This window comes from Canis lupus, chromosome 19 (assembly GCF_011100685.1).
Source record: "Canis lupus familiaris isolate Mischka breed German Shepherd chromosome 19, alternate assembly UU_Cfam_GSD_1.0, whole genome shotgun sequence".
In the NCBI taxonomy this organism is placed as follows: Eukaryota; Metazoa; Chordata; class Mammalia; order Carnivora; family Canidae; genus Canis; species Canis lupus.
In genome coordinates, this window is record NC_049240.1 from 21051134 (window position 1) to 21071680 (window position 20547).

The 20547-nt window shown below is 37.7% G+C and overlaps 1 long non-coding RNA gene across 2 annotated transcripts in view; it reads left to right on the forward strand.

Annotated features, from left to right (window-relative positions):
• LOC119877276 overlaps positions 1 to 20547 on the forward strand; it is a 39515-nt gene that overhangs the window by 8501 nt on the left and 10467 nt on the right. Inside the window, exons 2-3 of one of the 2 annotated variants that reach the window (XR_005373984.1) lie at positions 15073 to 15228; positions 20177 to 20301. This is a non-coding gene — a long non-coding RNA (uncharacterized LOC119877276). The remainder of the gene's footprint in view (positions 1 to 15072; positions 15229 to 20176; positions 20302 to 20547) is intronic. The other variant, XR_005373985.1, reaches the window with a different exon arrangement.

Sequence of the window (20547 nt, forward strand, 5' to 3'; positions counted from 1 at the left end):
GTTTGGGCTTTATTTGCTGTACTTTCTCCATCTCCTTTAGGTGTATCGTTAGCTTGTGTATTTGAGATTTTTCTGATTTTTTTTTTTTTTTTGAGAGAGACTTGTATTGAAATGTACTTTTCTCTTAGGACCACCTTTGCTGTATCCCAAAGGTTTTGAACTGTTGTGCTTTCATTCTCGTTAGTTTGCATGAATCTTTTTAATTCTTCTCTAATTTCCTGGTTTGACTCCTTCATTCTGTAGTAGGATGCTCTTTAACTTCCAAGTGTTTGAATTCCTTCCAAATTTCCTTTTGTGATTGAGTTCAAGTCTCAAAGCATTGTGATCTGAAAATATCCAGGGAATAATCCCAGTCTTTTGATATTGATTGAGACCTGATTTGTGAACGAGTAAGTGGTCTATTCTGGAGAAAGTTCCATATGCATTTGAGGAGAATGTATATTCTGTTGCATTAGGATAGAATGTTTTGTGTATATCTGTGAAGTCCTTTTGGTCCAGTCATTCAAAGCCTTTATTTCTTTGTTGATTTTCTCCTTAGATGATCTGTCTATTGCTGTGAGTGAGGGTTTGAAGTTCCCTACTACTAATGTGTTATTATTATATGTATTTCTTTACTTTGGTTATTAATTGGCTGCTCCCAAATTAGGAGCATAAATATTTACAATTGTTATATCTTTTTGTTGTATAGACCCTTTAAGTATGATATAGCACCGCTTTTCATCTCTTTGTACAGTCTTTGGTTTAAAATCTAATTTATCGGGCAGCCCCAGTGGTACAGCGATTTAGTGCTGCCTGCAGCCTAGGGTGTGATCCTGGAGACGCGGGATCGAGTCCCATGTCAGGCTTCCTGCGTGGAGCCTGCTTCTCCCTCTGCCTGTGTCTCTGCCTCTCTCTCTCTCTCTCTCTCTCTCTCTCTGAATAAATAAATAAATCTTAAAAATAAGTAAATAAAATCTAATTTATCTGATATGACGATTGATATCCCAGCTTTCCTTTGAGGTCCATTTGCATGGTAAATGGTTCTTCACCCCCTCATTATCAGTCTACAGATACATTTAGGTCTAAAATGAGTCTCTCTTAGAGAATTTATGAGTGGTCTTGCTTTTTAAATCTAATCTGGATACCCTGTATCTTTTAACTGGAGCATGTAGCCCATTCATGTTTAGAGTAACTATTGAAAGATATGAATTTAGTGCCATTGTATTACCTGTACAATCCCTGTTTCTGTGGATTATCTCTGTTTCTTTCTGGTCTGTGTTACTCTTGGTCTCTCTTCGCTTACAGAATCCCCCTTAATATTACTTTCAGGGCTGGCTTTGTGGTCACATATTCTTTCAGTTTCTGTCTGTCTTAGAAGCTCTCCATCTCTCCTTCCATTCTGAGTGACAGCCTTGCTGGATTCAGTATTCTTGGCTGCATGTTTTTCTCATTTAGTATACTGAATATATCATGCCAGCCCGTTCTGGCCTGCCAGGTCTCTGTGGAGAAGTCTGTTGTCAATCTGATATTTCTCCCTCTGTATGTTAGGAATCTCTTTCTGGACCTGCTTTTAGGATTTTCCCTTTATTTCTGAAATTCTCAAGCTTCATTATTCTATGTCAGGGTATTGATCTATTTTTATTGATTTTAGGAGGGGTCCTCTCTACCTTTTGGATATGAATGCCTGTTTCCTTCCCCAGATTAGGAAAGTTCTCAGTTATGATGGTCTCAAATATATCCCCTGCCTCCCCCGCATTTCCACTCTCTGTGCCTTCAGGAATTCCAATAATTCAGATCTTTGTTTTTTTTTTTTTTTTTTAAATAGCATTATTTATCTCCCTGAGGAGCCTCTCTTCATGGGCTATTAGTTGTTTTTCTCTTTTCCTCAGCTTCCTTTCTTCCATCAACTTGTCTTCTATGTCACTTTTTCTCTCTTCTGCCTTATTTACCCTAGCTGTTAGAGCATCCAGTTTAGACTGCATCTCAGAATATTTTAAATTTTGGCCTGATTAGATCTCATTTCTGCAGTAAGAGAATCTCTAGAGTCTTTTATGCTTTTTTGAAGTCCAGCTAGTGGGATCCCTGGGTGGCGCAGCGGTTTAGCGCCTGCCTCTGGCCCAGGGCGTGATCCTGGAGACCCGGGATCGAATCCCACGTCAGGCTAGCGGTGCATGGAGCCTGCTTCTCCCTCTGCCTATGTCTCTGCCTCTCTCTCTCTCTCTCTCTCTCTCTCTCTGTGACTATCATAAATAAATAAAAAAAAAATTTGAAGTCCAGCTAGTCACTTTGTAATTATCATCCTGAATTCCATCTGACGTCTTACTTAAATTCTTATCCATTAGATCTGTGGCAGAGAATATTTCCTCTTGTTCTTACTTTTGTTGTGAATTCCTCCTTCTAGTCATTTTGTCCAGTGAAGAATGGCTGTATGAATCAACAGAACTAAAATTTTCAACAACAACCCAAGCAAAATACGCACTAGACAAATCTGAAGAATTTAGGAACCAGGAAAGAAAAGAAAAAAGACAAACACACACACACACACACAGAGACAAAAAAAAAAAAAGAAAGAAAAGAAAAAAGGGGAGGAGAGAATATAACCTCAGAGTGGACAAAACAGGGTGATCCACTTGTCCTGAGTGTATTTTGGTCTATATGTTAAAAGATACTAAATTCTAAAGTTATAAAGAAACCAAATATATATATATACACACACAAAAAAATAAAATTGAATAGAGTGAAAGAAAGCCAAAAATGAAAAACATATCTATAACATGTAATTATAAAATATGAAAGTTAAAAAAAGATTTAAAAGGAAAAAGTGGATTAAAAAAACTAGTTTAAATGGAAAAAAAGGGAAAAAAAGGAAAATTTTGAACTGAAAGACCAACAAATCATAAGAGAAAACCTTGAGTTCTTTCTATATATTATTTTACTCCCCCCACTGGAGTTTTCCAGTCCTGGTTGGTCAGTAAACTTTCTGTTCCCAGGTTCTTCCAGCCAGTATTCTGGAGGAGGTCTGCTGTGCTGATTCTCAGGTGTCTGTGCCTGGGCAGAGTTGTCCGCCCCATGCCAGGGGACTGGGCTCAGTATAAGCTATTTGCTGTGTGTGGCTTTTGTTCCCTGAAGACTTTCCACACCACTTTAGAGGGAGGAAATAAAAATGACTGGCCCCCATCTCCAATCCCAGAGCTGAAAGATCATGGTGTGTACCAAACTCTACAGACTCCTATGATGCCCACCCACTCACTCAAATCCTCCAGGGGGAAGATGGAAGGACACTATTTTGTGTGATTTGCAGGGCTCTGGCAGGGAGAGCTTCCCCCACTAGTGCATGCAACTGCACGCCCCCTCCTATAGGAAGGAGAGGGTCACCCTGTTTCTGTCCATTGTAGGAGTGTTCACAGAGAGTGTTCATGTGGTTGAGTGTGCACCCGCTCTGCCTTTCCTGGAGGAAGACGGAGGGTTGCTGTGTTCCCATCCTTTTCAGGGGCCCAACACCCAGAGCAGTCACCCAATCCAGCCTTCATTCGTTGTTTAGGGCAAAACAAGCTGAGAGTCCCCTCCCTGGCTCAGTCATTTAAAGCCCTTTCCCTGCAGCAATCCTTGGAATTTCTGCCAGCTGAGACACCTCTGTTCTTTTTGCACTTCCAGGGATATTGATATCCCACTGTCCCACCTTTAATTCTGCCCCCGCTTCACCACTGAGTATCTTTCAGGCGGGGAACACTCTAACAGGAGCAGATTTCTAAAGATCCCAATTTTGAGCTCCAGGGCCATATCACTTTCTAGTACCAGCTTACAGAGGCTCCTCCACACCCCCACACCATTTATCTTCCAATATGGCCCCTCCGTTTCTCTTCTCCACACTCCTACCTTGCAAAAAATGGTCACTTTTCTATTTGTATTGTTCCAGCCATTCTTTCCTTACATCTTGGGTTGAATTCATAGGTGTTCAGGATGATTTGAGAGTTATCTAGCTAAATAAGGGGATGAGATGAAAGGAGGATCCCCACTCTTTTGCCATCTTGCCTCTTCCAATTAATTTAATTTAAATAAAAATAAAAACAATGCATCTTCCAAACCAGGAAAAAAATTACATTGGCTATTTGGGATCTTCTGTGGTCCATACAAGTTTTAGGATTATTTGTTTGCCTTCTGTGAAGAGTACTATATGTATTTTGATTTGGATTGTGTTAAATCTGTAGATTGCTTTGGGTAGTATGGACATTTTAACAATATTAATTCCTCTGATCTATAAGCAGGGCATATCTTTCCATTTGTTTGTTTCGTTTTCAGTTTCTTTCAACAGTGTTTTATTGTTTGCAGAGTATCGGTCTTTTACCTCCTTGGTTAAATGCATTCTTAGATACTTTATTCTTTTTGGTGCAGTTGTTAATGGGATAGTTTTCTCAATTTCTCTTTCTTCTACTTCGTTACTGGTGTATAGAAGTGCAACTGATTTCTGTATATTAATTTTGTATCCTGGAACTTGTACCAAATTCATTTACAATTTCAGGTTATTTTCAGAGTTAGTTGTAAAGATGTACTGTTGCCTCAGTATGTCCATGGGATGAGGTGAGCTCAGAATCTTCCTCTTGTGCCTTATCCCTCTCTCTGATCTGACCTGGAAAGGATTTGTATGAGTATAGAGAGCCAGGAATGGCAAATGGATTCAAATTATAAACTTGGGAGTAATCTGAATCTCATTCTCTTTGTAAAATTGTGTTATGAACACTAAACATGAGCTCTACCTCTGAACAAATTTAAGTGTATAATACAGTATTGTTAATTGTAGGCACTGGAACAAAAGATCTCTAGAACTTACTCAGTTTGAATAAGCAACACTTTATACACTTTAAACAATTCTCTAGTCCCTCTCTACCTAGCTCCTGGCAACCACCATTCACCTTTATGCTTCTGTAGGTTTGACTATTTTAGATATCTCATATAAATGAACTCATGCAGTATTTGTCTTTCTGTGACTGGTTTATTTCACTTAGCCTAATATTGTTCAGATTCATCGAGGTTGTTGCATATGGCAGGATTTCCTTTTTGTCTTAAGGCCAAATAATATTCCATTGTCTCTATATACCACATTTTTTAACCCATTCATTTGTTGATGGATATTTAAGTTGTTTCTATAGCTTGGCTATTGTGAATAATGCTGCCATGGACATGGGAGTATAAATATTTCTTCAGATATTTATATATCAGCTGTATCTCCTGATTTCAATTGTTTGGATATATACACAGAAGCACGATTGCTGGATCATATGGTAATTTTTAATTTTTTGAGAAACCTTCATACTATTTTCCATAGTAACTGCACTATTTTCCATTCCTATCCACAGTGTGCTAAGGTACCTATTTCTCCATAAGCTCTCTAATATTTATTTATTTTTTTGTATTTTTGATAATAGCCATTCTAACAGGTATGAGGCAAATGTGATTTTGATTCGCATTTCCCTAATGATTAGTGATGTTGAGCACTTTTCTTTTCTGAAATATCTCTTTAAGTCCTTTGTTTATTTTAAAATTCAGTTTGTATTTTTGCTATTGAGTTGTAGGAATGGAGTAATCTAGTTCTGAATGGTAGTTAAAATGGAGTTCCTTAATGAAATACCCAGGGAGTACAAAAGAAAGAAGAGCCAAGGGCAGTATCCAAGAGGCACTCACATTTAAAAGAAAGACTAAAGGGGGAAATCCAGTGAAGGAAAGTGAGGCATTTCCCCTAATAGGGTAAACTATTTTAATTTGAAATCCAGCAGGGAGACAGTATCAGACTGAAGGAGCTTATTTAAAATGATTTCTTCCAATATTTAATATATATGTTCATACCTTGCAGGCAGTAAAGTATTTCTCATTTTCCTAATTCTAAGGTAAAATGCAATTTTAATTTAAATTTTTATTTATTTATTTATTTATTTATTTATTTATTTATTTATTTATGATAGTCACACAGAGAGAGAGAGGCAGAGACACAGGCAGAGGGAGAAGCAGGCTCCATGCACCGGGAGCCCGATGTGGGATTCGATCCCGGGTCTCCAGGATCGCGCCCTGGGCCAAAGGCAGGCGCCAAACCGCTGCGCCACCCAGGGATCCCCGCAATTTTAATTTAATGTAGGTTTAACTGTTTGGTTTGTGAAGGGTCTTTCATGTTCTGTCTCTTAAGTAAGTCTTTAATTACTTCTAGATTGAGAGCCTACCTAGGAAAATTGTGATTTCTTCCCTTGCTCCTGAATCTGTATTTAATAACTGAATGTCTGCAAATAGTACCAGGCAATGCAGTAATTACGCAATTACTAAGGGTCATTGTTGGTATGAATATATTTCATTAAGAGGCAAACTTTTCCTGCTGTATTATAGATACTTCATAAACACACTGATCCATGTTATAAATTGGTACAGATTTGTCACATATTGATACCAATAGTTTAGAAGTAGCCTAAAAATATTATTTTGTCATTTGCTTCCAAGATGACAATAATTTCAGGTATGTGTTAGGCACTTGATCTAGTTCTGCTCCAACCTCTGTTTCAAAATTGTGTCTATGCAACATAATTTGCTACAGGATAGATGTGTTTATTTTCTGGATATAACAGAGCACTGGGCCTAGCCTTAAAAGACCTGAAGTTAAAATCCTCCTTCTTCTGCTTCTCAGATGTTATACTTGGGCAAGCCAGTTAAGTGTATTTCAACAAATTCTTTGCTAAATTTCTAGTCTTACCAAGTACTGAAAAACAAAGCTAAATGTAGTCTTAGAGAAAGACAGACATACATAGAACATTTCAAAATAATGTGTGAGAGGTATGTGCAGAGCCTAGGAGTTTGACAGAGATCTTTTTTTTTTTCAGCTTGAGGAATAAAGGGTGGGCAGGTATTTCTAGAGATGTCTGGGATGGTTCTTTTTATTTTATTTTTTTACTTTAAAATTTTAAAAAATCAATTAACACATAATGTATTATTAGTTGCAGAAGTAGAGGTCAGTGTTTTATCAACCTTCTATTATACCCAGTGCTCATTACGTCACATGCCGTCCTTAATCACACAGTTACCCCATCTGCCCACTTCCCTCCCCTCCAGGGACCCTCAGTTTGTTTCCTATGATTAAGAGTTTCTTATGATTTGTCTCCCTCTCTGATTTCATCTTTTTTTTCCCTCTTTTCTCCTATGATCCTCTGTTTTGTTTCTTACTAAATTCCACATATGGGTGAGATCATATAATAACTGCCTTTCTCTGATTGACTTATTTCACTTAGCATAATATCCTCTAGTTTTATCCATGTCATTACAAATGGCAAGATTTGATTTTTTTTTGAGGGCTGAGTAGTAGTCCATTGTGTGTATGGATGGATATATATATATACACACACACACACACACACACACACACACACACATATATATACACCAATATACCACATCTTCTTTATACATTCATCTGTTGATGGACATCTGGGCTCTTTCCATAGTTTAGTTATTGTGGACGTTGTTACTATAAACATTAGGGTGCAGGTACCCATTTGAATCATGACATTTGTATCTTTGGGGTAAATCCCTAGTAGTGCAATTGCTGGATCATAGGGTAGCTCTATTTTCAACTTCTGAGGAACCTCCATACTGTTTTCTAGAGTGGCTGTACCAGCTTACATTCATCTGGGGTGATTCTTAAGAGGTAAACATTTGTGGCAGTTTTGGGGGATGGGGAAAAGTTGTTGACTGAAAGGTCATAAGGTGGTTACTCAGTGTTGGGCCTCGGAATGCACTTGGAGGGACTTGTCAAAGTATGTTGAGAATAGCCGTCACAGTCAGATTAACACTGCTGTTACTTATATAATCATAATTCTGGTGGCAGTGTGGAGGGTGCTTTTGAAAGAAACAAATCAAGTCATTTTTAATGCTTCAGTGAAGCATGATAAAGGCTTGAATTTGGGAGATACTTGAGTCAGGGAAAGGAAGAGCATAAGAAAGAGTAAGGAGGTATCTATTTATGACAGTGCTTGCTGAACTAGAAAAAGCACAGCTTGAAGAGTGAGAAAGACCTGCACTTGAACCTACCTTCATCATTTAAAGATTTGAGCCCTTGGCAAATATTTCCTGACTTTCTGCATTTATGAAAGTGAGGGGGACCCTGCCTTGTCTTATCATGGAGATTAGATATAACCAGAAGTCATGCTTAAATGTAGAATGTCAGTAAATGATTACTAGTATTACTATTTACTTGATATCACTTAATATCTCTAAAACCCAGACTTCTCTCCTACAAAATTATAGGTTTGTTATGATGTTACAATGTTACAATGAAGTAGTGTTTGTTGATGATGAATAACCTTTAGATAAACAGTGTTTTCAGAAAAAAAGTGTTTTCCCTACTTGAAAGAAAAATAGCTTTGGGCCTCATTTTTAAAAAAGACTGTTCTTAAAAAAAATAAAAATAAAAATAAAAAAGACTGTTCTTATAAACAGTGCAGTTTATTGTTTTATTGAATAAAAGCAAATAAGTGAGAATATTGTCTACTGACATGCTAATAATGAGCATCTTTGATATTTAGCTCTATGGAGTTTTATATTACAGTGGTTAAGAATAGGAGAACTGAGGGGTCAGACAGATAGCTTATTGTATGTATCTGATTAAGTTAATTATCCTCTTTATACCTCAGTTTCTTGATTAGCCACTAAGTGGCTAAGTGGCTAAACCTCCTAAAATATTTGTGAAGATTAAATTAGAAGTTACATACGTAAACTCCTCTGTCGGATGTTTGGGTACCAGTCATTGGGTTGCCAAGGATTTACTAAATAGTGACCAATTTTTTTTTTTTTTGCAGCGCAGTGTTCAAAAGGGTGACTTTATAGGCACTAACTTATTTAATGAAAAAAAAAAGAAAAGACAACATCCAAAGATGGGTATTACTTTTATGCCCCATTTGCAGACTTAAGAATGTAGATTGAGAGGTGGGATTTCATTTTTCAAAATCACATAGCCAGGAAGCTAGCTATAGCGCTGAGAATAGAATATTTCCTTATATTCAGTCTTGCATTTTCTGAATCTGTTGTATACTCCTACTAGGGCCTATGCTGGTGTCTCTCTCCCCTCACCCCAACCCAGCAGTGTCTTCCTCATCCCCAGGGTTGTAAGACAGTGTCTGCTTAAGCACAATGCAATGAAGAGCTATAACACAGACTGTGGTTTTATGCAAGAGCTGGATGCTGCTCCCCCCTGTTCTGAGCTCTGGATGGTTCAGTCTGCTGAGGGTTTCAGCTCTAGTTTGGCTCCCCTTCCCATGAATAAGTGGCACTCTCTGACAATTCCTTACCTCCTATTTGCACCAGGACCTGCCCAACTGAGGTGTATATTTCTGGGATGAAGGAATTTTAGTGATGTCCTCTGAGGGTCTTATGTTCCTCCCTTCCACCAACCAGAACAGCCTCAGCCTGTTTCATATGAGCTGATAGGCTGTAGACTTAATTACCACATGAGTAAGGTCATGGGTTTTTTATTGCTGATGGACAGTGTGCAAGCCCTTTTCAAACCAAGCCATAGACAGATATCTTTATTATAAATGATAATAATAATATTAATAAACAGGGTGGAAGGTAAGAGCTGGAAATATCTCATTTGTGAATAGACATGCTCATTTATGGAAAGGCTCTATTAAAAAAAGAAAGGCTCTATTTCTCATGTGTCAACTCTACATGCCTTTACAGATAAGGACAAGTAGAGGAAACCATGGAATTTGATTTGCTTTACTTTTTTTATTTAAGGACTATTTATTTATTTATTCATTTGAGAGAGGGACAAGGAGAGAAAATCTGAAGCTGACTTTGCACTAAGTACAGAGCTGGATATGGGGCTAAATCTCCTGATCTCATGACCACGAGATCATGACCTGAGCCGAAGCCAAGACTGAGACACTTAGCCAGCTGAGCCACCCAGGAGCCCCTTGTTTGCTTTTCAAATAAATATATGTTTATGCAGCTCACATTCAAAAGTAAGCCTTGGGCAGCCGGGGTTGCTCAGTGGTTTGGCGCTGCCTTCAGCCTGCGGCGTGATCCTGGAGACCCAGGATTGAGTCCCATGTCAACCTCTCTGCATAGAGAGCCTGCTTCTCCCTCTGCCTATGTCTCTGCCTCTCTTTCTCTCGGTGTCTCTCATGAATAAATAAATAAAATCTTTAAAAAAAAGACTTCATGGTACGATCATGTGCCTTATTTCTGACTTTATGATATGCTCTTAATAGAGGAATGATGGATTATTTATATCAAACAAAAAAGAGAACTTGGAATTCCTGTCTTCAGAGAATTTTACACAGAAGGAAACTAAGATCCAGAGAAATTAATAATTTTTTCTGATGTCATGGAGCTTGTTAATGACAGAACCAATATTTCAGAGAGGGAGGCATTGTTCCAAGGTGAATATTTATGGGTTTTTGTTTTTTTTTAATTTTTATTTATTTATGATAGTCACAGAGAGAGAGAGAGAGAGAGAGAGAGAGGCAGAGACATAGGCAGAGGGAGAAGCAGGCTCCATGCACTGGGAGCCTGATGTAGGATTCGATCCCGGGTCTCCAGGATCGCGCCCTGGGCCAAAGGCAGGCGCCAAACTGCTGCGCCACCCAGGGATCCCTATTTATGGGTTTGAGGTCATCATATGTTAAATTTTGGTTTAGCTGTTTGGCTGTAATGCATTGGCTAAGGATTTGACTTCTCCAGTCCTTGGTTTCTTCACCTCTCATTTGAAGAGAGTGTTCAGGTAACAGAGTGAGGACAGAAGACTGTTCTTGTGATAATTAAACAAATTAACTTTTGAGTACATTTTGTGCAGTTGTGTAGATGTATACAATAGTAGCCATGACTTCTCGGTCTTATGATTCTTATGTAAAAGCTCTTTTAATTATTGATTTTATGTAGAAATCTGGGTTTTCTTTTTTTCAGTTTTATTAAGATATAAGTGATACATAACATTGTGTCAGTTTAAGTTGTGCAACATAATGATTTGATATGGGTATGTATTAAGAAATTGTTGCCGTAGTAAGTTTAGAGAATTTTTGATGCTGCCTCTGATTCCAATGGAAAACACTTAATCAAGTTTTTGAATTACTGTTTATTCCTTGACAAAAGGAATAAATAGTGTGAAATAAATAAGTGTGAAAACTCTTCTTGTTTTAATGAGAACCCTTGCTATTTAGTTATTCAGTGCCCCTTGCAAACATCTAATAAGGAAACATCTACCAATTTGATTTGTATCTGTTCTCTCTCTCCTTCCTATGAATTTAATTTTTCAATCTTTAGATTGTTATATAGCACATAATACCTTGATTTTGTTTTTTTAGAATATCTTGATTTTGACCTGCAAATAACTAGTTGACATTTATGAATTCCTTCTTAATTAAAGATACTTATAAGTGCTTCTTTTTTTAAGATTTTATTTATTCACGAGAGACAGAGACACAGAGACACAGAGACATGGAGACACAGGCAGGGGGAGAAGCAGGCTCCAAGCAGGGAACCTGATGTGGGACTTGATCCTGGGACTCCAGGATCACACCCTGGGCCGAAGGCAGGCGCTAAGCCACTGAGCCACCCAGGGATCCCCAAGTGCTTATTTATGTTTAGAAGTGAACTAGGAATATTTTCGGACCATTATCTTGCTATACTGAAATAATGTTGACATTTGATTATCATGCTAAACTATTCTGAACACTTTTTAGCCATCAGAAATCTAATGCAAGAGAGCTTGTGCTAACTTTTCAGGACTGACATTTAGAACTAAGATTTACTATTGCTCAGTGGTAGGGATTATACTAAAGGAAAGAAGAGGAGTCATGAAGGGAGTGGAAAGTCTGGCTTGAGGCAAAGTTGTGAAGCAGATCAGGTTAATCATAACCGTTTTCTCAGGTTCCATCAGTCTTTTACCCATACTTTCTTTTTTGGACACCTTCTCTGCAGACACTTTTCTAGTAGGTTCTTAAAGCCATGTTACTCTGGTTATCTGGAGCTGGTTACAGCAATGCCTTCCTCTTTACTATAAAAGGTAAAAGCAATTTCTTCTGCTTTGCCCGTGGAGGGCTGCCCTTCCACAGTAGACTCACCTTCACTTTTCAGGTGATATATTTATTTTAATATTTCCTTCTGCATACTTGCAGCTACTTTTGCTATTAAGTCCAAAACAAAGCAAAGGGATTAACAAGTCACAGCACTTCTGGCGCTACTTGATAGGGATGTCCAGGATTGGTTTTTAATTAATGTATCTAATTTTAAGGGAACACTAGAAAATTTAAATCTGCTTCCTTTTAATTGACTCTTCAGTTTAATTCTTTGATCTCGATGTAAAAATTAAGTGTAATCGTTTTGCCATTTGATGAACTTTCACTTACTTACTGATGACTGCAGTCCCTCCTCAGACTTCTGATCTCGTGTTTATATACCAGCATGTCATTTTTCCTTAGCCAATATGGATCCCAGTTCCTTAATTTGTCTACTTGTCTCCTTTGGGTACACACCAGTTTTTCAGTGTTTTCTAATAGTAAAGTGGCCGTAGACACATTAATGAGGCTCTCAACCTTATGGTATTTGTACAAGAAGATGATGTTTACTTTTTCTTATTGCTGACTCTTATTTTGTGGTTCCTGGTCTTTCTTACCTTTTCCATTGCTTTCCTTTCCTACCAAATCCTCACTCACTTTTTTTGTCATCTTCATGGACCTGAGGAAAATTTGCCTTGAATAATTTTCTTAATGTGTATTTTTTATTTGTGATTGTGCTCCTTGTTAATTTCTTTTTATAAAAATAAGTTATATTTTGTTGAATAAATAAGTGAAATTCCAAAAATACATGAATATTTCATAAGTTTATGAGAGAAAAGTAGTTTTGATTCCTCCCTACTGACTTCCTGTTCTACTCCCTAAACTCTCTTAACAGTTCCCTGTGTATTCTTCTAGGCATTTTCCATGTAAGTTGAGTAAATACCTGGTTATGAAAAAAATCTAACTTTAATTTTTGTACCTGAATTTAATTTCTTTATAGAGCTTCCATTTTCCTGGTTATCTCTGAGTACTGGAAAACTGAATAGTGTCAAGGGCAGATGGTCTGAATCACAATCATGTTTATGTACCAGACCCTACCTTTTCATTCTTTCTGTTTCTTTGTTACCGTGGTCCTACCTGGTCATGTCTTCTTCTACTATTTTGGTTGTTCTTGGGCTTTTGCTACTGAACACCAAAGCCAAAAACTTATTATTATTGTTTTAATTCTGTAGATTCTTTTCTATTATCCTCTTAAGACATGGAGACATTGGCTACTGCCTGAATGGGGATAAATATCAGATAAGAAAAGCAACTATAAGAAAAAAATTAAGTATTTATCTAATATATATGTTAACTGAAAATTCAATAGGAGTTTCCTTGTTAGTATTTAGACTGAGCCTGAAAGATAAGGATAACAAATCATGAAATATCTCTGGCACATTCTCAAGAGACAGATACTGGAATTGTTAAGAGGTGGTCATACTGAACTGTGGACCTCACCCTTACATTCAGTTTATATAAACAGAAAACCAGAAGAGATTAAGAGAATTTACTGAAGAAGGGGAATTTGTAAGTGTAAAGTGTACTTTAGCTTCTATAGGTAAAGTGTTTTTGTACTCTGGCTTCCTTGAAGATTTTCCCTTTGTCTTTGGTTTTCTGTACTTTGAATATAGACCCCTTGAAGTAGTTTTTTTTTTTTTTTTTTTTTTTTTTTTTTGGTGTTCATCTTGCTTGGTCTTGCTTGGTGTTCTCTCAGCTTCCTAGTGTGTGATTTAGTGTATGTCACTAGTTTGGGAATATTATTAGCCATTAATACTTCAAATATTTATTCTGTTTCTTTTTCTCTTTCTTCTTCTTCTAGTATTATCATTATGTATCACAACTTGTGTACTTGTCCTACAGTTCTTGGACATACTAGCCTTTTTAATAATTCCATTCATTTTTCTGTTTGCTTTTCTGTTTAGGAAGTTTCTATTGGTACATCTTTAAGTGCACCAGTCCTCTCGCCAGTGTACTAATGAGTCCATCCATGAATTCCAAAGGCATTCTTTACTTCTCTTATAATGCTTTTTATTTTTAGCATTTTCTTAGAGATTCCATCTCTCTACTAACATTAATCATGTGTTCTTACATTTGTTTATTTTTTCTTTTAGAGCCCTTAGCATATTAATCATAATATTTTAAACTTTCATATCTGATAATTCCAAATTCTGTGTCACATCTAAGCCTAGTTCTTAGGCTTGCTGTGTCTCATCTGTTTTTTTCTTTCCTTAGCGTACCTTATAATTATTGTTTAAAGTGCACATTATATGTCAGTTATTAGGAACTAAGGCTAGTAGGCCTTTAGTGTGAGGTTTTGTATTAATCTGTATAAAGCTGACTGTGTTTAAATGTTTGCTGTAGCTGGAAGTGCCAGAGGTTTCAGTTTTATTTTTTTCTCTCTGTTTTCTTTGGATTTCCCTAAGCACAACTTCTTAAATAGAGTCTGTGTTTTGCACCTCTCTCCATTATAATTCACTGTTATTATATCGAAGCCCTGTTGATGTGGTGGCAAGGTATGGAGTGAAGCAGTCTTCTATAAACTTAATTTGATTAAATAGCATTTTTGTAAATATTTTTATTGTGAGACAGAGAGAGAGCCCAAGTAGGGGAAGAAGGGGGCAGAGGGAGATGGAAACCCCCCCCCCCACCGAGATCATGACCTCAGCAGAAGGCAGACACTTAACAATTGAGTCACTCAGGCACCCCTCATTTAATAAAATGAAAAAAAAAAAAATATCTCATTCATTAAATAAAAAATCTCATTTTTATTAATGGACTTGAGTCCCTTGGCTGTGGCCTTTAGAACCATTTCTTTAAAAAAAAGCATTTCTTAGCCTTTTTTTGTAAGACGAGGCTAGAGAGGCCTAGGGTTAACTAACTGCCTTTCCCTCAGATTCTCTAGGGTTCTAATAATTTCCTCTGGAGGGAAGACCTTTGTTATGGGAAGTACCTGGGCATATTTCAACAAAATGGTAACATCCTCTCCTAGCCCAAAGCATGAGAGGATTTTTCTTTGATCTCCAAGGTGAGAACCTACTAGAATTCCTGGAGATAAAACCCATGAAAATGCGGTGGATCATCTGAGACTTGGCTCCTCACTCAAGCTAGTCCAATTCAGCCTCCAGCAATTCACTGAGGTTATCATTTATGTATTTCTACCACATAAACGGCTTCTGTTCAGGTATGGACATCTCAGCTGTAATTCTCTGTATTTGCCTATCTCTCTAGATTTTGAGGTGGTGGTTTGTCCTATAATCTCCATTCTTTGATTGATCTAAAAAAATCATTGATTTTCAGTTTGTAGAACTTTGCTCTTGTGTGGATGACAGTGACAGCTTCCCAGCTCTTTACATATTGGAAGCTGCAATGGAAGTGTCTTCTCATTTTCTTTTAAGACTCTTCATGACAGCATGGAAATCCCCCACTCTGGGAGCTCCATGTCCCTGCTCCTCTCCAGACTTACTGCTCTCTAATGTTGCCATACAGCTGTCATCTCAGCACTTGGGGCTTCCTTCCTTGTTTTCTGGATTCACTCCAACATATTTTTGGTTTACAACTTCATTTTGCTACAGTTTATTCTCATAGCTCCATGAAGGAGGGAATATGGGAAATAGATTTTGAGTATCAGAAAATGTCTTCTAGCACCCAGTGTTACTGATAAGAAATTTGTACCAATCTTATTTTGCTCTGAAAGTTTACATTTCTTTTTTGTTTTTTGAAAGTTTACATTTCTGCCTGGGAACAGGGCACTTGTGTGTGGTATGTATGTGTCTGTGATATGTAAGTGTGTGTATGAGGGATTGAGGACAGAGTTGAGAGTTGATTGTTTTGTATATAAAAATTTTCAGGGACCCCTGGGTGGTGCAGCAGTTTAGCGCCTGCCTTTGGCTCAGGGCATGATCCTGGAGACCCGGGATCAAATCCCATGTCGGGCTCCCGGTGCATGGAGCCTGCTTCTCCCTCTGCCTGTGTCTCTGCCTCTGTCTCTCTCTCTCTGTGTGTGACTATCGTAAATAAATAAAAAAAAATAAAAAATTCAACTACTTTGTTTATTTTCAGTGCCATATCTCTTTCCTATCCTTTCCAGGGCCAGACATTTCCAAGTACCACATGTCTCTAGTTGTATGAGTTTAATAGTCTCCCATCTCAACTTAGCCTGCTTTAGTGCATCTTGTAGCCATCTGAACCCATATGTCCAGATGGATTACAAATTTCTATATACCAAGATATTGATAATTATACATTTTCGTGACAAAAATTTAAAGCATTTTTACTGTCTTTAAAAAAATTACAAAAAAATAAAAAACAAATAAAATAAATAAAAAATAAAATAAAATAAAATAAATAAGTAAAATAAATAAATAAAATAATAAAACAAAACAAAACAAAATTTACAGGGCAGCCCTTGTGGCTCAGCGGCTTAGGGCCACCTGCAGTCCAAGGTATGATCCTGGAGACCCGGGATCGAGTCCCACATCAGGCTTCCTGCATGGAGCTTGTTTCTCATGTTAACATGACTTCCTGATATCAGTAATTGTGATTTTAATGCACAAGGCTCTGGGAAGAGCACTTATTGTCTGAGAACAACAGAGTTTCCCAGCTTTTCCAATACTTCCATTGGTATTTTTTGTGTGTCTTCAATGATATTATTTGTTTTGAGTGTGAGTAAAAAATATTTAATGTTCCAGTAGACTACTTTGGCTGGGGTGGTATATCATGTAAGCCAGCCTCAGATTTTTCCTTCCTCAGTCAAGTGGCGGTGGTATTCATAAGTGGTATTACTGAAAGAAGAAGTGATAGCACAGCAGGAACAGGGAGGAACCATATATTCATAAAACTTACCTGTGGCTTTGGTTCCTGCTAGAGTACAGTCTTAAATATGTCATTTTCACATGCCAATTTCATGGCTTCCTAGGTTAGATAATACCCAGTTCATGATGAATACTCACATTTCATGTTACTTGGTATCTCAGAGTTAAGTCTCAGTCTCTACCAAGTAGACTAGTAGCAAGAGAACAACTACTTTGTAAAAGAGAATCTATATCCTACAAATGGTATAGCATATCTCTAGAATCCTAGAGGTCTCTCTGTGACTCTTTAGTTAGGGTTTGTTGTTGGGTCCATGCAATAGTCTGTTTTGCCAAAGATCTTTGGATGAATAATAGATCCTTTGGATCCCCACTCTAGTTTCTGGATTATGAAGCTGCTTGAACTGCAGACTGGGTTAACTGGAATATCTTACTGTAATCTGGCTTACAAATTGTTGGCAGCCTTACAAATTATTTAATGAGTTGAGACAAGGAACACTCATTTTTTTTTTCTTATAAAATCCAAAAAGGCCACCAAAAGTTCTATGTCTATTTTTATGATCAGGAAGCAAAGTATAGCACCTTGTATTTCACTTTGGAGGGGTATCTTTTTTTTTTTAAGATTTTATTTATTTATTCGTGACAGACACACACAGAGAGAGAGAGCCAGAGAGAGAGAGAGAGAGAGAGAGAGAGAGGCAGAAACACAGGCAGAGGGAGAAGCAGGCTCCATGCAGGGAGCTTGATGTGGGACTCAATCCCGGAACTCCAGGATCACGCCCTGGGCCAAAGGCAGACACTAAACAATTGCACCACCTGAGCGTCCCTGGAGGAGATATCTTGGTATGTCTTGAACTCCCTAAAACTTCAAAGAGTTGGGAGAACATTAGGTTTTCCTGGGAATTATCTCTTCATGTGTTTATGGTTCTATTACCTCCTCATATGGGGGATCAATATGATGGCCTATGGAATGGTGAGATGATACAAGTATTAACAGAGTGAAGAGTTGTAGAGGAATAATGGTGACCTAAACTGTCCCTGCTGGCTGAAGGTAAATATTTGTGTGAGGTGTGTGTGTGTGTGCATGCATGAGTGTGTGTGTGTGTGTGTATGAGAGAGAGAGAATTGGAGCATATGAAGTATCAAAGGCCACATTGCCCTGTTCGATTAAAGAGCCTACATATGGATCAGCAACTATAATTCAGTCACCACATTGTTAGGGTAACAATAATCTATTGATTTTTCTAAGGCCAGTTACCTGGGCCAAACAGACCAGTTAAAGGAGGATCGAGGAGGATTTACAACTCTAGAATTTTTCAAGTATTCAGTGCAGGCACTAATGTGTGAAATCCCCTTAAAAATGAAGAATTGATTTTGACTTACTATTTTGGCAGAGAGGAGTTATCCCTGAAGCTTTCATTTTGCTGTCTCTGTCATAACATCCTTTATAGTTTAGGGGGCCAATGTTGTGATTTTGTCTGTAATAGTATGTTTATTCCAACTGAGCACTCTGGGAAAGAGGAGATAACCACAAGCATGTTTTTAGATGCACTGAACCTCTGTTGAGATAGAATTGAGCCAAAGATCCAGTTATAATTCTACCCGTAAGTACATCTTCTCTAATTCTTAGACCATTGACATTCCAGGCCCTTGGGAGTTTATGTCATCTCAGTCAGTATCCAATCACTATTGGAAGGTTTGGATAGTTCCTTTTCTCAACATATAGCTATATTAACGTTTTCCAGAGTTACAGAACCAGTAGGATTGATGGATAGATCTGTAGGTAGGTAGGTAGGTAGGTAGGTAGGTAGGTAGGTAGGTAGATAGATAGATAGATAGATAGATAGATAGATAGATAGATAGATAGATAGATAGATAGATGATAGATAGGAGATTTGTTATGAAAATTGGTTCACACAATTTTAGCAGTTGAGATATGCCACAATCTGCTATCTGCAACCTGGATAACCAAGAGAGCCAATGGTATTATTCAGTTTTAAGTCCAAAGTTCTGAGAACCAGGGTTGCTGATGGTATAACTCTTAGTATGAAGATGAAGGCCTGAGAACCAGGGATACATTGGTCTGAGTCCTAGAGTTTGAAAGCCTGAGAACCAGGAGCTTCAGTGTCCAGGAGCAGGAGAAGATGAATGATGTGTCAACTCTAGAAAAGAGTGGAAGAATTCAGCCTTCCTCTGCCTTTTTTGGTTTTGTTTGGGCCCTCAACAGATTGGATAGTACCTGACCACATTGGTGAAGTTGGCTCTTGTTTGCTCATTTGACTGATTCAGATGTTCAACTCTTCTGGATACACTCTCAGAGATACACCCAGAAATAATATTTCACCTACACCTAAACATCTGTTAGTTTAGTGAAGTTGACACGTAAAATTGACCACTGCATTCTGATAAGTGTCCCTAGTCTCTTTGGAGTAGGCTTCTTGGAATCTTCTGGGAAAATTTATAGTTGTGATATTATTACAAGATCCTCCTACATCTACCTAGTCTTATCTTCATTCAGGGATTATAGGTATGTTTATTGACTCAGGCCTGGAAATTGGATGAGAAGCCTTAACTCCTCCTTTATGTTGACTCAAGTGAGGCTTTTGTTCATCAGATGTAGAAGGGTTTTATTCATATTATACAAATTGAGTAGAACCTTAGTTCTGTTCCTCTGTCTCAGCCCTTCATCCATTAGCTCATATTAAAGGGTTTGCAGGTCAAATCATTTTGATAATCACTCTGGTCCTGCTGTCCATCAGGGCTGTCTTGCCTGTCTTGCCCTTCCTGGTTAATTGATGCTCTATTTTGGCTCACCAAAATCAGGGACACTGGTTAAATAGCACTTCCAATCTGGAAATATAGCCACTAAGGGAGCAACAGAGCTTTACAGGAAGGTGTGCTTCAATCTTCCTTGACAGGATATTGACTGAAACAATATATTTCTCAGTGTTTTGGTATAGGAAGAATACTCTAAGCCCTCTTAGGAGATCTAGTTAGGAGAATGTTATACATGATCAATCTATCCCAGTATTTTTACTTTCTTCAATCTTGGGATTTTCATATCTATAAATTCATCCTGGTTTATAATTTTGTTCCTTCCTCCATGGTCTTAGAATCCATTTCCATGATATCCCCATTAGCTAACCACCAAGTAAAAATAACAACAAAATATTTTAGTTATTTTGGTGTGTAAGCTGCTCACTTTCTAAATTTCATTTTGTACCATCCTTACAATGACATGTTTGGATTTTAGTTGTTGATCTTGAGACATTGAAAGATGAAAGGAGTACAGCATGACAAGACTTGTCATTCTCTTGAAAGGTATCCTGCTCAGGTGAAGCCATTAAAGGATCTCTGGTCTAGCAAGTCTCTACTCATCAGACAGGGAAGGAGGAACTTCTGCTGACCAGGGTGGCACTTAGGAATCTGAGGATACTCAAAGTTATGTGAGTCTACTCAAATGTATCTGTTCAAATCATCAGGCTACCATTCGTTCCCAATCAATGTCCTAAATTTTCCAGAAGGACCTGATGAGGTTAAGGATTGACTTATCTTCATCATAACTTGAGCTGGAAATTTAAAATATTGAACCAGTTATTTCCCTTTTCATTGGCCTCAATAATAATTGACAGTCTCATCAACTTTATATTCTTCTTTTTTATGATATTATTTTGTGTAGAGACACTTGGGCT